Source organism: Phodopus roborovskii, unplaced genomic scaffold (genome assembly GCF_943737965.1).
Source record: "Phodopus roborovskii unplaced genomic scaffold, PHOROB, whole genome shotgun sequence".
Lineage (NCBI taxonomy): Eukaryota > Metazoa > Chordata > Mammalia > Rodentia > Cricetidae > Phodopus > Phodopus roborovskii.
In genome coordinates this window covers 23202494-23217874 of record NW_026126514.1, presented here as the reverse complement: position 1 = coordinate 23217874, position 15381 = coordinate 23202494, and the positions used below count along the sequence as shown (strand labels likewise).

At 43.0% G+C, this 15381-nt stretch overlaps 1 protein-coding gene across 4 annotated transcripts in view; it reads left to right on the top strand.

Moving 5' to 3' along the window:
• Positions 1-15381, top strand: part of Ppp2r5e (protein phosphatase 2 regulatory subunit B'epsilon) — a 143556-nt gene that overhangs the window by 104980 nt on the left and 23195 nt on the right. The gene's annotated exons all lie outside the window — the stretch shown is intronic.

Below are 15381 nucleotides of genomic sequence, written 5' to 3'. Positions count from 1 at the left end.
AGGCAAATCTCTATTAGTTCAAGGCCATCCTGGTCTATAGAGTGAGTTCCAGGGCAGTCAGGGCTGTTATACAGAGAAACCCTGTCTCAAAAAACAAAACAAAATAAAACAAAAGAAAAGATTGCATAAAAGTATTTTGTGTGGTGTGTGTATGGGTATTTATATGGGTATGTTTGTGTCACAACTCTAATATAGAGGTCAAAGGAGAACCCTTCCAGAGTCATTTCTCTCTTTGCCTGGTGGGTCCTGTGAATTAAACTCAGTTCTTTAGGCTTCGCGACAAGTACCTTTCTTTGCTGCTAAGTCATCTTCCAGGCCCAGTGTGTGAGTCTTTATATTACTTTAAAACCTACTGTCTAGAAAAGGTTTCCTAAAGCACTTCAGGATATAACTATTAAAAGTGAGTAGGTGAGCTTACATGTGTAGAGCACTGGTAATCAGAGTGCAGTACTGTAGCTGTCATTGGGAAATTGCACAATTTAACACTTTAAGATTTTCTTGCAGGGATTAATTCCAGCCTATCCATTTCGGGCATCTTAGGGAACCTGTTTTTCTTGGTTTCTCATTTTACATCTGGAAATTGTCAACTACATCTTCCTTTCTGTCTGAGATTTGGGACACTGTGCTGAAACTGAATTTTTAGAAAGCATCTTCTTGCTCCTATTGTATTTCCTCATGTTTTAACATGGGCACTAGAACAGTGGTGTGTGGGCTGCTGCTCCTTTGAAAGGAAAGAAAATAACCTACCTCCCACTGAGACATTAGTCTAAGTAGAACTTAAGTAAAAACATAATTGTGGCAGACATCTGATCTCCTATGCCTTCACAGGGTAAAAGCTACTAACTTTCATAGTGAGCTCATACCCTGCCCTAATTAGATTAAATTCAGAATTAAGGATATCTACATTGAGTCACAGCCAATATTTTGCTCAAGGTATAGGATGATCATAGACTCTAACCCACCAGAGTGCCAGGAGCAGGTAGGTGGGTGAGGTGGCAACAGAGAGCTGGGAAGGAGTATTGGTCTTGGCTGGGGCAGTTGGTTCTTTAGCACTTGCACACTCTTTGCCTAGGTGTGCAGACAGGGTATTGAGTTTTGCTGTACACGTAGACTCCATTGGTACTGCATTGGTGTGTCATGTGGATTGGCTCATCAGCTGTCCATTGTCAGAGTTTAAATTCTTCAATAGATTATAGAAGTCCTTTTGTCTTCAAGTATGAAATACACCTCTGAATGTTATCAGGAACTCGATCAGGCCAGTTCAGCTTGGTGCTCCATTCTCTTGTCTGATTTCCTTTTAGTTTATTCTTATTTTTAATTAATCAACTAATTAATTAATTAAATTTGGTTTTTCGAGACAGGGTTTCTCTGTGTATCAGTCCTGGCTATCTTGGAATATGTGTACCAGTAGTGAGTGGATCTGAATCTGCTATGCTTTCAGCCACTTCATTTTTCTGGCCTTTGCCATCCTCATTTTCTCTGCTTACTGTTTCTTCAGACTGCTGGTGGTACAGCTGGCTTCCTGATGCTTTCCCCTGTGTGCCTGTTTCTGAGCTCTTTTTCTGGGCGGCTTGTTCCTAACGTGGGCCCTGCTGGGGTACATAAGCCTTTGCAGCTTGAGGAGCTCCCCCTGATAATTGCTGATAACCAATTCCAACCACGCCCCTCTTGTCCTTCTGTGCCTTACCTGACCCTCAACTGACAGTGTTTCCTACTTCTGATTCATATTCAGGGCGTTTCTACACCCTGCTTCTGTCCCTACTTATTTCTCCCACACCCAGACTACACCTAGCCCTTCTGTGTTTTGTGTCTTAGCACATGAAAAATCCTTGCATTCTTTTTCACAAAACAAGGTAACATTTTCCTTGTACATTTTCTTTGAGCGAACCTTTTATTTTCTGTAGATGCTTTATGATCTCAAAATGTTTTGGTGATTTTAGCAGGAGACTTACTAAGTTAAAACTTATTCTAGTCACAAGATTTAAATGCATTTTCTGTTTCCCTAGCTCTCTTCCCATTAAGTGAATACTAAAGGCAAAGTAAAAATGGAGGTCCTTTACTATAGCATACTATAAGAGCTGAGAGTGGCCTCTTCTGTACACTTGCAGCCTGACTGCTAGCAAGTTTTCATATTTGATTCCTAAGCGCTAGTCTACTCATTCACCGTACAGATTGCAGAATGAGCAGGATAGTAGTAGACAAAATATGAGACACAACCCAAATGCGATGGCTTGATCTGCTTTGTTCATTTCGTGGTATGAACACAGTGAGTTCTTACGTTTAATCTAAAGCACATTGTTGATGCCTTTGAGACTCATTGCATCTTGTGTTAAGTCACAAGTGGCCTTGCTATGGAATGACTTGTCCAAGTCACTTGCTGGTTCCATCTGGGAAATCGCATTGTTATGAAATACTCAGCCTTTCAGACCCTTTTTGTATCACAGTATCTGTTTGATCTGTTTGATTCTAATATTAATTTAAAAATCTTCACCTTTTGAATATCTTTTAGTGCTGTGAATTTAACCCAGTGCTCCCATTGGTTAAGCATGTGTTTTTTTTTTTTTTTTTTCCTAAACTGTATTCCTAACATGAAACAAAAATTTAAATCTATGTGAAACTTAAAGTACACTTTTACAGAACAGGCTTGAAGGAATGTTGGAATGCACTATATTCCTAGATTGGAGTAAATTTGCCATCATAAAGATATTTATATAGTCTCTAAGGTAGTTTGTAGGTTTTTTTTTTTTCGGGGGGAGGGTTTCTCTGTGTAGCCCTGGCTGTCCTGGAACTCATTTTGTAGACCAGGCTGGCCTCAAACTCAGAGATGCATCTGCCTCTGCCTCTGTAGTGCTAGGATTAATGGTGTACATTGCCATGTCTGGCTAGTATAGTTCTTATAATTAAAATTCTAGTTTCCTTTTTAATTTAAAAACTTCATACTTCATGGTATACATGTTTGAGAAAGATGTCTAGTAGGGTACTTTAGATCTTTAAGGGACTGGAAGAAAAAAAGATAATCTATTCAGGAACGTTAATTTAAACTGTAATATAGAGACAGGAAAAGGAAATATAACAGGGACTTGGGTGGAGGGGATTCTTCTAAGTAAGCCAAAAGCCCATCAGAAGATAGAGCCAGTGAGTGATAGACAGGTACACATGGCATCTGGTAATTAAAATGGTCTAGCGCCTAGGAGAAAATAGTGTTCATAGTATTCTGTCAAGTGTTGCCCAGCAGTTCCACAAGGTATAACCTGATGTGTCCACAAAGACCCCAGATGCTTTATTGTTGATGGATATACCATTAGAAAAAAACTTAGTAAGTCTTCATCCAGAGTTGGTTGGAAAAACCCTAGACATTCATATAGAACATTTGTCAGTGAGTAAAAAGAGGGTGTGAACAGTGGTACACTTGATCTGTTCCGAAATGGTGCATGTGTGTTGTAGAGCCCTGTAGTTTTTGAGCCTGGGTCTGTATTTTTGTCTTAGTGCACTGGGGTGACTCTACAGGCCTCTCCTTTATGTGAGAGATGTTCTTCAAGCTCCCCAGTGAATGCCTGAAGCCACAGACAGCACTGACCACTCTATCAAGTACTGCTATACAGTGATGGCCACTAGATGGCCACTGAGTGACTCAGCATGGATAAAGGATGATTGATGTTTGTGGTAGGATGCAGTGAGACGCTGAACTTTCTTAAACTACTCAGAACAACTTTAAATCTGAGGAATTATTTCTGGAACTTCCTGTTTACTATTTTTTGGACCATGGTACTGATAGCAGATCTATGTGGTTGCAGCAGAAACAGCTTTACCCAAGGCTGGGTAATTTTTAAAGAGTAGAAGCTCCTTTCCTACAAATCTGGAGATTGGACAGTTCAGAACCCACCTGTGTGCTGGCACCTGTCTGGCCAGTGTCTCATCTTTGTGTTCTCACGTGGGGGGAAGGGGGGCGCCGGCCCCCGGCCCCCCCTCACCCCCCCCCCCCCCCCCGTTCACGCATCGTGCCCTCACGTGCGCACGGGTGGAAGGGCATGGCACCCCCGCCATGGTCGCGGTCACGCTGTCCTCCATAGTTCATGTCATCGCGTCCCCCCGGCGCGTTCATCGCTGTCACTCCATAGTCTGTCTCACTGTCCGGTCGCGTGTCTTGCTGTCACTCCATAGTTCATGTCATCGCTGTCACTCCATGGTCGCGTGTCATCACTGTCACTCCATAGTTCATGTCATCGCTGTCACTCCATGGTCACGTGTCATCACTGTCACTCCATAGTTCATGTCATCACTGTCACTCCATGGTCGCGTGTCATCACTGTCACTCCATAGTTCATGTCATCGCTGTCACTCCATGGTCACGTGTCATCGCTGTCACTCCATAGTTCATGTCATCGCTGTCACTCCATGGTTCATGTCATCGCTGTCACTCCATAGTTCATGTCATCACTGTCACTCCATAGTCACGTGTCATCGCTGTCACTCCATAGTTCATGTCATCACTGTCACTCCATGGTCACGTGTCATCGCTGTCACTCCATAGTTCATGTCATCACTGTCACTCCATAGTTCATGTCATCGCTGTCACTCCATGGTCACGTGTCATCATTGTCACTCCATAGTTTATGTCATCGCTGTCACTCCATGGTCACATGTCATCACTATCACTCCATGGTCACGTGTTATCACTGTCACTCCATGGTCATGTGTCATCGCTGTCACTCCATGGTCGCATGTCATCGCTGTCACTCCATAGTTCATGTCATCGCTGTCACTCCATGGTCGTGTGTCATCACTGTCACTCCATAGTTCATGTCATCACTGTCACTCCATGGTCACGTGTCATCGCTGTCACTCCATAGTTCATGTCATCGCTGTCACTCCATGGTCACGTGTCATCACTGTTGTCACTACATAGTTACATGCTCATCACTGTCACTCCCTTTGTGGGTGCCGTTGGATCTGAACACCTCCCAAATGGTTCCATCTCCTTAGTATTGGGGAGCAAGTTTCCAAAACATGAATCTGGGTGAGCAGTTAGACTATAGCATGATGCATTAACAGTTTTGGAAGGAAATACACTAGATTCTTGGTAATTGTGGGGAGGATGTGATTGCCTTCCTCCTACTTTTTGATTTACCTAGCCTGTTTTGCATTTAAAGGGACTGAATATACCATAACCAACATCATAAAGAGGTTTCTGCTGTAAGTGAATTCTCATTTTGCTTTATTTTTCATAAACCTCTGCTTATTTGTGAATTAGTCTTTCTGGATCACATTTTTGTAGGAATCTGTCATTTTATGACCAGTAGTCACTGTGTTTCCTTTCTTCCAGCATCTGGGTATGTCCCTTTAAAACCTGAGCATGCTCTCTGTGGTGTCTCAAGGGCCTTTTCAGATTCTTCCCCATCATGAAGCAGAGTGTATTGGTGGTTAAGTGTGGAGGCTAATCTGAGTTCAGGCTTACTTGTTTATTTGTTTTAGAATAGAGTGTCTCTACATCACCTGGCTGGCCTAGAATTTGCTGTGTAGTCCATAGTGACCTCAATGTGTGACCAACCTCCTGCCTCTGCCATCTGAGTCTTGGGAATACATACACACGTCACCAAACCCAGTTCTACCAATTTTCCTTGTATGATTTTGAAAAAGTTATACAACTGCTCTGTCCATCAGTTTCCTCATCTGGGAAGTAGATGTCAAATAGCCACAGAGTGTTGGCAGGTACCTTGTAATGTTACCAAGATGTAATGAGTGAATGCTGTGCAATTGCTCAGGACAGCTCCCAAGAAGATGGTAAACACTGTGCTTATCTGCTACTAGTATTTTCATTCAGGATAAACTTTTGAGAGCCCTTTTACATTGTATTTTCTTTAATGGCTTCAGGTTGTGAAGCCATCCATTGTTAGCTTGCATTTGCCTAGCAAGGTATAATTATTTGACACCTGACTTTTACTATAAAATCCTTGGGTATCCTATAGCTTATATGGTTCTTCTTAGTCTGTTTTCTTTTAGATCTTATGTGTGGTTTCCTCTGTCCCTAAATTCTTTATCAGTTCAACATTGCCAACTGATTTCTTCTAAACAGTATTGTATTTGAATGTGTGTTAAGACCAGGAATGGAAGAACTGGGTTGGCATGCTTAGTTTGGATTTTGACTACATTTCCAGGCAACAGCCTGCCGTTTGTTTTGTTCCAGGGTTTTAGATGTTTTCATTTGAAGGGTTTTGTTATTCTTCCAGGAAAAGTCTGACTGTCCTACTTGAGCAACATTGTAATTTTTATGAAATTGAGATGCATAGAACCTTTATCATTTTTAAAAATGTACTCATCTACATCTTTGTCAAAGATGGCTACTGCGTAGTGTACCATGTGCATGCTAGTGTTGCTTTTAGATTTATGTAAGCTGCAGGTCTTCCTCAGCTCATGGAACAATATTTGTTCTCAATAAAGATCATTTTCATCTGCTGAAGGCATCTTGGGAAATGATTTCTTCAAGCTGCCACTTCCCTGCCCCCCTTTTAGAAGCAGACTGATTGCCAACCTTGGATTGTTTGATTGGATGAATCACCGTGGCTCTTCAGTAGCGTGTTTCTAAAGATTGCCTTCAACCACTCTCTAAATCTGAAACAGTCAGTGGTTGCTAAGAGACGTACAAGTCAAGTATCCCTAAAACATACATACTGCTGGAGATGGCTGTTTAGTAATTGTATTTCACATTTGCAGTTATATTTAGACATAATTAGCATGCAAATTATGCAAATCATCAAGTTTGGCCTCAAAAGTGACCTCCTGATATTGTGTATTTAAAACCTCAAGATAAAATTGGACTTGGTCCACAGCAAGCCGTGAATGACTTTTAGCTTCTCATCTGAAGTAAGTTCCATGAGGCCTTGGATTTCCACTCTAATACAAAGATGTTTTCCAAACCAGTTCCCTGAATATGTCACAATGTTTACATTTGTCTCCCAGAGCCTACAGAAAATAAAACTTTCGAAAATTTATTTCTGTCTGGGATGTTATCCATCATTAGCTGACAATGAAACATCCCTCATCATCATCAGCTCACAAGCTATCAAAGGGGCCATCTAGGTTTGCTGTCAGGCCTGATGACCTGAGTTGGCCCCAGAGCCCACACTGTTGGGAGAAGACTGCTGTGACCAGACTTGTCCTGTGATCCCCATAGGAGAACGCTGTGGTGTGGGGCCTCCCTTCCCATCACATACACACAACAGTAATAAAATTAGATTTTAAATGTATATTTCTGTTTTCAATTATGTGTCTGTGTGGGTGTGTGCATCTGCGTTCAGGTGCCTGAATAGGCCAGAGCCTTTGATTCCTTCTGGGAACTGGAGTTTAGGCAAGTGAGCTGCTCAGCTGTGGTGCTGGAATCAATTCTGGTCCTCTGGAAGAGCAGTGTATGCTCTTACTTGTAAGCTATCCCTCTGGCCCTAGCATAGGTATTTTTTTTTTTTTTTAAACCCTTATTTTAAAGGGCTTTATGCTTTGCCGCTCCAGCTGCTGTGGGCAGAGCAGCTTCCTGGGCAGACTGCACCTCAGGTGTGCTGTCTGTGAGAGCTCGGAGACTGCCTTCTTCTTGAGTTCTTAATGCCTTCCCCAAAAGGACTCCTGTCCATCCACATTGACACTAGTCCCATGAGCTATGTAGCCATTCCCTGTGTACCTCCTAGTGCCTCGTTATTTAATACAGCAGGCCCTGTGTTCAAATGCTGGACAAATTGGTTGTCTTAAAGTATAATCACAAGATTTCCTTAATCAAGGGGAAAATGCTTCTCTCTCTTGTGGACAGAATGACCGACATTAGGACTAAAACCCATTGGGCCTTGAAGTCACAGATGTTCTGTGCTGAGTTGTGTAACCTTGTGAGTTCTTGTCCATGTTTTGTTTTGCTTTCTAGTGGTCATATAGCAGTTAGATTCAGGAGCTCCCTGCTTCCCTGCTGGGAATTGAACCCAGGCCTAGGCAGGCACCACTAACCTCCTCCCCAGCCCTGTCCCCAGGCAGCTCTGTGCTTCTTTCTGGCTGTTTTCTCTGTGTGCATCGTGTGGTACAGGTGAAGTTTCGAAGGGATTCAGCTTTTCATTTTAGAATAGCTTTTGCCAGCAGAGTCAGAAACAGCTCAAATTGTAACTCTGTGACAATTGGATGAAAACATTAGCACACTAGTTTTATTCATTACCTACTTGAACATTTCTTTTTCTATCTTAGAGTGACATGTAGAAAACACTTATTTCTCTGGTTTGTGGTGCACTGTGGTCAAAAGACAGCTCAAGGAATCCGTTCCCTCCTTCTGCCAGACAGACCTTTCAGTTTGAATTTAGGCCTTCAGAATTGGCAGTTTCTTTTATGCATCTAACGCTTTTCCCTTGAGCGTGGGACCTTCTTGTCTTTACCTCCCAAGTGCTGGAATTACAAAGCCTTTACCATTAAACATGGGTTTCTTGAATATTTCTGGTGTTCTCCAAACTGCTACTTTAAATGGAGAAGGACAAGGCAAACACTTCTTTACTGCACTAATAGGCAGTTAGAACTGTAACTTTTACTTGAAGTGTTTTTATTTAAGTGGTTTTTAAAGGCAGGGTTTCTCTGTATAGCCTTGGCTGTCCTGTGATAGGAGATGTCATTCTGTAAATATGTTTCTCATACTGGTTTAATGAATAAAGCACTGTTGGCCAATAGGAAAGCAAGATAGGCGGGACTGGGGGACAAGGAGGAAAGAGGAAGTAGTAAGCAGGAGTCAAGATGGAGAGACTGGGGAGACGAGATGCCTGCCCCATTCCCTGGTAAGAGTAGAGCACGTGGAAGTACTTATATTTAACAGAAATGGGTTAATACTTAAGACAGAGCTAGCCGATAAGAAACTAGTACCTGGCCAACAGCATTATATCTAATACAGAGTCTCGCTGTGTTAATTGGGGCTGACGCGGCGGCGGTACAAGACCAGCGGCAGGCAGAAAACCTTACTCCTTATAGTCCTGGAATGTGCTTGAAGGCTTAATAATCATAAAAATACTAGTCACTTTGAAAATCAGTTTTAAGTAACAAAGTATTGTCTGTTTTAATGATTGAAATATTTTTATGTAGTGTGTAATGAAAAGTAGCAAACTAATATTTCTTCCTTCTCTAAATCCATAGTTCCATACCCTAGAGATAGTGGTATTCATTTTTTAGCTGTTTGCATGTTTATCCCCAAATTTCTAATTAGTAGGCTTAATCTACTATCTCCTGATTTTTTTCATTTAGATGTTATCTACTTAATGACTTCTAATTCTAAGCATAGGTGTGTGTGTGTGTGTGTGTGTGTGTGTGTGTGTGTTGTTCTGTGTGTCGTGTGTCTATGTAGCAGGGTGCGAGCATATAATTTTTCCCTCTTCCACGTCCACTGTAGTTACAACATAAAATATAACTAAATCAAAGTATACTATTTGCATTTGTATGGTTGTGTATGTGCGTGCGCATGCCTGTATTCATGTTCTCCAGAAGAGACCTACTGATCTATCTGCCTTACCCCAATTAGGGAGTTTAGAGAGGAGCACCGACTAAGATCTCATGGAAGCATGCAGGGTTTTATTTAATCCTCTTACTTCAGTAATGTTTTGTTTATTGGTGTTTGCTATCTGAGTCTAAACCCTTGCTCATGTTCTCTGGCCTTAGACTGGAAGTCTTCACTGCAGTGCACAGGGTGCAGAAGGTATGAACTTCTACCAATGTGGAAGCTGCCCTGGTAGGCGCTTCTCATACCTGAGTCATCATGGCACATGCCTTCCATTCTTATCCTCTGGAGCAAGCCTCTCTGGTGGAACTGGCACCTTGTTAGCATTCCTCCTGCTGGGAGGATGGGAAAGCCCTTGATGGATTGAGCTGGAAGAAACTCACTTGGCGCTTGATATTTTTGTTCATTTCCCAAGTGGATCTATCCTCCAGACCCCTCTGCTGGGGTAGGGTGGGATGGGTAAGGGGGGGTGCTTAATGGGGTGAGGGAGGTTGGCAAGGTGGGGGTGGGGTGTTTATATTTCCCTTCTTACACTGTAGTTGTAGTAAGGTTTTAAGAAGAAAGAGCCTCAGTCCTCCATGGCTTGTTGAAAGGCCATCACTGTCTTCTTTGTTTCACTGTAGATTTATTATTAGTTAAGGTTCAAAGAAGGGCATTCAGCTAACAGTTTATCTCTGTTAGTCTCAGCATGTTGACATTTCTGTCTCTGCTTTGTAATCAGTTTTGAAACTCCTGGGTGTTTTGGCAAGTTACCTGTGATATTGGGGATGATAATTTATAGATGTGGAATGTGATCTTTTCTTAAATTGTTTTGTATATGTGTTAGGTTTTGGAAATAACTCATCCTACCACCCCCTCTCCCCCTTTAAAGGTAATGACCTTCATGCCATTACCCTTTTATTTTTGCCTCTCCTGTCATAAAGTTGTCAGAAGTGTTGTTGGGCCCTCAGGAAGCAGCAGAACTTCAAGGCTTATCTTTCTTTGTTACAGAGGATGATGCATTTAACAGGATTCTACAAAGACTTTATCTTAATAGTCTTTCTTTTCTTTTCTTTTTTTTTTTTGAGAACCTAATGAAATATTTAGTTAAATAATCTTTGTTTAATTATACAGTTGTTAAACTCTTCAGATTAGCAATACCGAAGCTCAGTTGATTCAAGTTTTGCTAACATTCCACCCCCACAACCCTCTTCTTATGTTGGTTGCACATTATTCATTAAGCCCCTTGCACCACTTAAAGTAGAAACCAGATTAAAAAAAAATAGAACTTAAAAAGGTTAATAATTTCCATGAACAAAGAATGGAATGCAGTAGCTGGGTTAGATAGTGTGTGCAATTTTGAGTGTGTCTTACATAAAGAGATAATGAGTATGTCTGTGGCACACGTACCCTTCCTCTCCCTTCTGGCCTGTAAGTAGAATGCTTCATCTTTGTGCAAATAAATTGTTAACTCACTGGTTGCCTCCCATAGTTAGCTGCAAGTTTGTTCAGCAACTTGTGTGCCCAGCAGCAAGGACATCCATGGCATGAGGAAAGGCCTCAGCACATACTTGTTTATTTTATTGCTGAATGGGCAGAGATATGACAGTTATTGGTAACTGTCATCTGTCAGTCAGGCTGCTGCCTTCTACATCTCACAATCCCTTGGGAAAATTACACTGGTTTGGGTGTGATAATAGTGACCCCTCCCACCCTCAGGGTCTCTTGCATTTGGAGGCTTGGTACCCATGGTGGCAGTTTGGACAAATAATATGGAACCTTTAAGATGCAGGGACTAGTGAGAGGACCTTGGGCCACTTGGGGCACACTCTTGGAAGGGATCACAAGACACAAGCCTGTCTTTTTGTCTGTGCCTGGTTGGAACTGTATTATAATCATTTCTTTGTCACAGTGTAAATGATGAGCCCCTTATTGGTGTAGTCAAGGGGCAGTCCTGGCTGTGGAACTCTACGTGTTGTGTCATTTGAACATTCAGCCTTCAAAATTGATGTGAAAAAGAACATTCTTTTCCATAAGTAGTTTGTGTTAAGTGTTTTGCTATAGTGACAAAAAGATGATTAATACAGACACTTGTCCCAGTTCTTTTGTGTGTGTATTTGGGTGGTGGGGCCTGGATATCACTTTCCCTAGAAGCCTTCTCTGTCACCATATTTCTTCCAGTAGAGTAGATAGATGCATTATGCATCTGAACTACTTATGGTGTTTGTTTATTTTTATCTGCTTTTAGGCTAGACTCTGAAATCAGATTATGTCTGACTTGGGTATCACTATATCCCTGGCACCTCCTTGCCCATTTGTTGGCTCTTAATATACACTAATAAAGATTTACTCAAAATAGTCCAGTGGGAACAAACAGACGAGATGATAGATGATAAGCACTGTAAAGCCAAACTTGTGGACTGTTTCACTGGCCATTTTAGAAAACTATCCTTCAATTTTTGCTTCCTGCCATATTTCAAGGGACTTTATTTTTAATTATTTAATTTTGCGTAGAACTTTCTTTTTTCTAACAAAAGCATATCCATTTGATTATGGTCCCCTCTTTGCTGGGAGGCTCAGCCTCATATCTCTATCACTTGGACTCATGTATGAATAAGTGTATATAGTCATGTATGCATAAACACACACACATACATATATAGCCTTTTGTGAGGATAAAGGTAGGTAGCTTTTATGTACATGCTGAGTTGGTTTTGTTTTATTGCAATGGTGATGAGCGTTTAAGAATGAATAATATTCAGGAGTGCTTCCAAGTTCCAAATGTATGTATGGGGTAGATGTTTGTTCAGATGTGTGAACGCATGTTCATGCATGTGGAGGTTAGTGGATCAGTCATTCCTTGGGTGCATATTCTCTCTCTCTCTCTCTCTCTCTCTCTCTCTCTCTCTCTCTCTCTCTCTCTCTCTCTCTCCAGCGCCTGTCACTGGCCTGAAGCTCACTGATTGGCTGCCAGTGATCTCCATTTATTCTTCTGTCTTTCCTCCCCAGTGCTGGAATTACAAGCATGTGCCACCTGGATTTTTACATGGGTTCTGGAAACTGACCTTAGGTCCCCTATCTCCCCAGTCTTCAAATTTAGTAATTTTAAAAGTACTTACAGGACTGTGCAACCATTCCCATTATAATTACAGACTATGGTATCATTTCCAGATGAAATCTAAACTCATTCTTACACCTGTTCTGAGTATTTCATATAAATGGATCGTGCCTCTTAGGTCCTTTTGTGTCTGATTGATTTTTTATTTATCACAATGACCGGCAGTCTCATCTGTATCGTGATAATATGAGGGTTCACGGCACTTCATTCTCTTTAGGAGCCATGTTCCTCCTCCCATCTGTTGATGGGCGTTGTGTTGTAACTTTCTGTTTTCAGTATTGCTTCTGTGAACAAGTGTGTGTAGCTTTTCATACTGTCAGTCACTTTTGTGGATGTACGCTTTCTGTACTGCCCATCCTATGCTTGGGAGTGAAGTTGTTTAGACGTTTGGACCTGTGGAACCGCCAGACTCTTCTCCCATTGCACCATTTTCCATCCTTGACAACAGTAAAGGAAGGCTCCAGTGTCTTCGACAACACGTATCTCATCTCTCCTCTTTGGAGGCAGCATCACATGAGTGCTGCTTGCCTTGGCTTGCGTTTCCCATGTATTCATTTGCTATTTCTATGCCTTCTTTGGGATATACCTTTTCAAACATCCTTTGTTATCTTCTTTTGGAGGGTAGTTCAGTGAGCTTTAACTAGAATTGCTTACAGGAGTGTAGGCACCAAATCAGTAGCTATACTGTTGAAGAAAACTATTTCTCCTTCCCCAGCAACCATAAACAGCCTGCGTGTCCTCAAAGAGGGATGGGCCCCATGAGCCTCTCCTCTTTTGCCAACTCTTACCTTCCCATTGAAATTGTGCTGTTCCGGAGATTTAATAGTTCATTATATATTGTGGATACCACTAGTCATTTCTACACACATTTTCTCTTATTTCTGTAAGTTATCTTTTTTACTGTCTTCAAAGCATAGATGTTTTTAGTTTAGCTTTGGTTTTTCTTTTTCTTTTTTCTTTTTTTTTGTTTATGAATTACTTGTCAGAAGTTAAAAAAAAAGTTGATTTGGAGTTGTGAAGATTTATTCTTACATTTTCTTCATTTTAAAAATGTATTTAAATTCTTTATTGACTCTTTGGGAGCTTCACATCATGAACCCCAATTCTGGTCCCCCATATCCTCCCCTCCCTTCTGCCATGCCCCTCAATAAAAATAAAGCAAGCAAGTAAACAGAAGCAGAACCCCCCCCCCAAAAAAAAACCCAAAACAACAGCAAAAAGTCTCTCTGCTTCTCTGTCTTTCCTGCCTCCCCAACATCTCTTCACTCATCCTGGTGGCACTGGGTGCTCTGTGTGTCATTACAGTACATCCCTTTGTCCTGTCAGTTTTACTGGCAGCAAATGTTCATTGCAGTGAGTCACTGGTCTGGTTCAAGGCCTCTGGTTTTGGTACACCATCCTCGCGGGAGCTCCTCTGGGATATCCTGTGGCCACCCCAAGTCTTGAAGATCATTCCACAAGACCAGTCCCTTCACAAGCTCCAGCAGGTCCTAGGTGGCATAGATGTCAGATGGTCCAACCCAAGGCCTGGGTGGTAGCCAAGCTGGTCAGTCCGAGCCACTGGGCCACCTGCCTTGGCCAAGGGGGTGGAGATAGCTGTCCTATATGCATCCCCTCAGGTTTGGTTCAGTGTTGCCTGTGGTGAGGGGTGGGGGCCATCTTCGCTGAGTGCCGGGGCCAGCTCTTGCTGTAGTGTCCACGGAGAGGCAAGGCCAGCTTTCCTAGGGCAGTGAAGGGCAGTGCCGGCTCAGCTTGGCCCTCTGATTTCATCTGCATGGTTCCTAAAACCTGAGGTGACACAGGCCACAGACATCAACACAAATCCTAGTTGCAGCTAAACCACAGCCCCAGACATGGCCCTTGGCAGCAGCTTGGGCCCAGATGACATCCTGGCTCTGGATGGAAGAAGTGGCCACTCAGGTAGGAATGGTTCTGGCGCCCACAGGTACTACCAAGGCCTCAGGTTGCAGCCCCAAACCTGGGCCTCCATCTAACCTTTGGTGGCAATACAGGACCTGGAATTCAGCACAGACCCCAGCTCTAGCCACAGTCCCCGACATGGTCCTTGGCACCAGATGGGTCTGGATATTACCACTGCCCCGGCGGTATGGCCTTCAAACACCAATGTGGCCCATGATCGTGAGTGTCTGCATGGCCTTCAATGGTAACAGAAACATCAGACATCAGCACAGACCCTGGCTGCAGAAGGGCCATAGACCCTGACATGGCCCTCAGCTCTAGCTCTGGCCCAGAGGTCGCCATGACACTAAGTAACAATGCAGACCACTCAGTTATGCATGTGTCCTATCCCTTATATACCAACCTAGACTCAGGTGGCTGATCTGACCTGGCATCTTCATGGTGCTTGGTGGCAACAGGAGCCACATGTGTCAATCCGGGGCTACTGTAGGGCCACGGAAGCAGATATGGCCTTTGGCAGCAGCCTGGGCCTGTGACACCATGGCCCTGGGTGGCAGTACAGTCCACCATATCTGTATGGCCCCTGCTGTGGCATGGGCCCCAGACTACAACAAAGCTGTAGGCTCTGGCCTAAATCTTAGGCCTCTGTGTGGGCCCTTGTGGCAACCTGGGCCACAGACTTCACAGACCCCCCCAGCTGTAGCTGGGCCACAGACCCAGACATGGCCCCAGGCAGTAGCTCGGCCTGGTCAACATCCTAGCTCCAAGTGGTAACCCCAGCCACTCAAGTCAGGATGGCTGACAGCAGCATGGCCTCCGGACACCAACAAGGTCACAGGTTATGGCCCAGACCCCAGGCCTCATG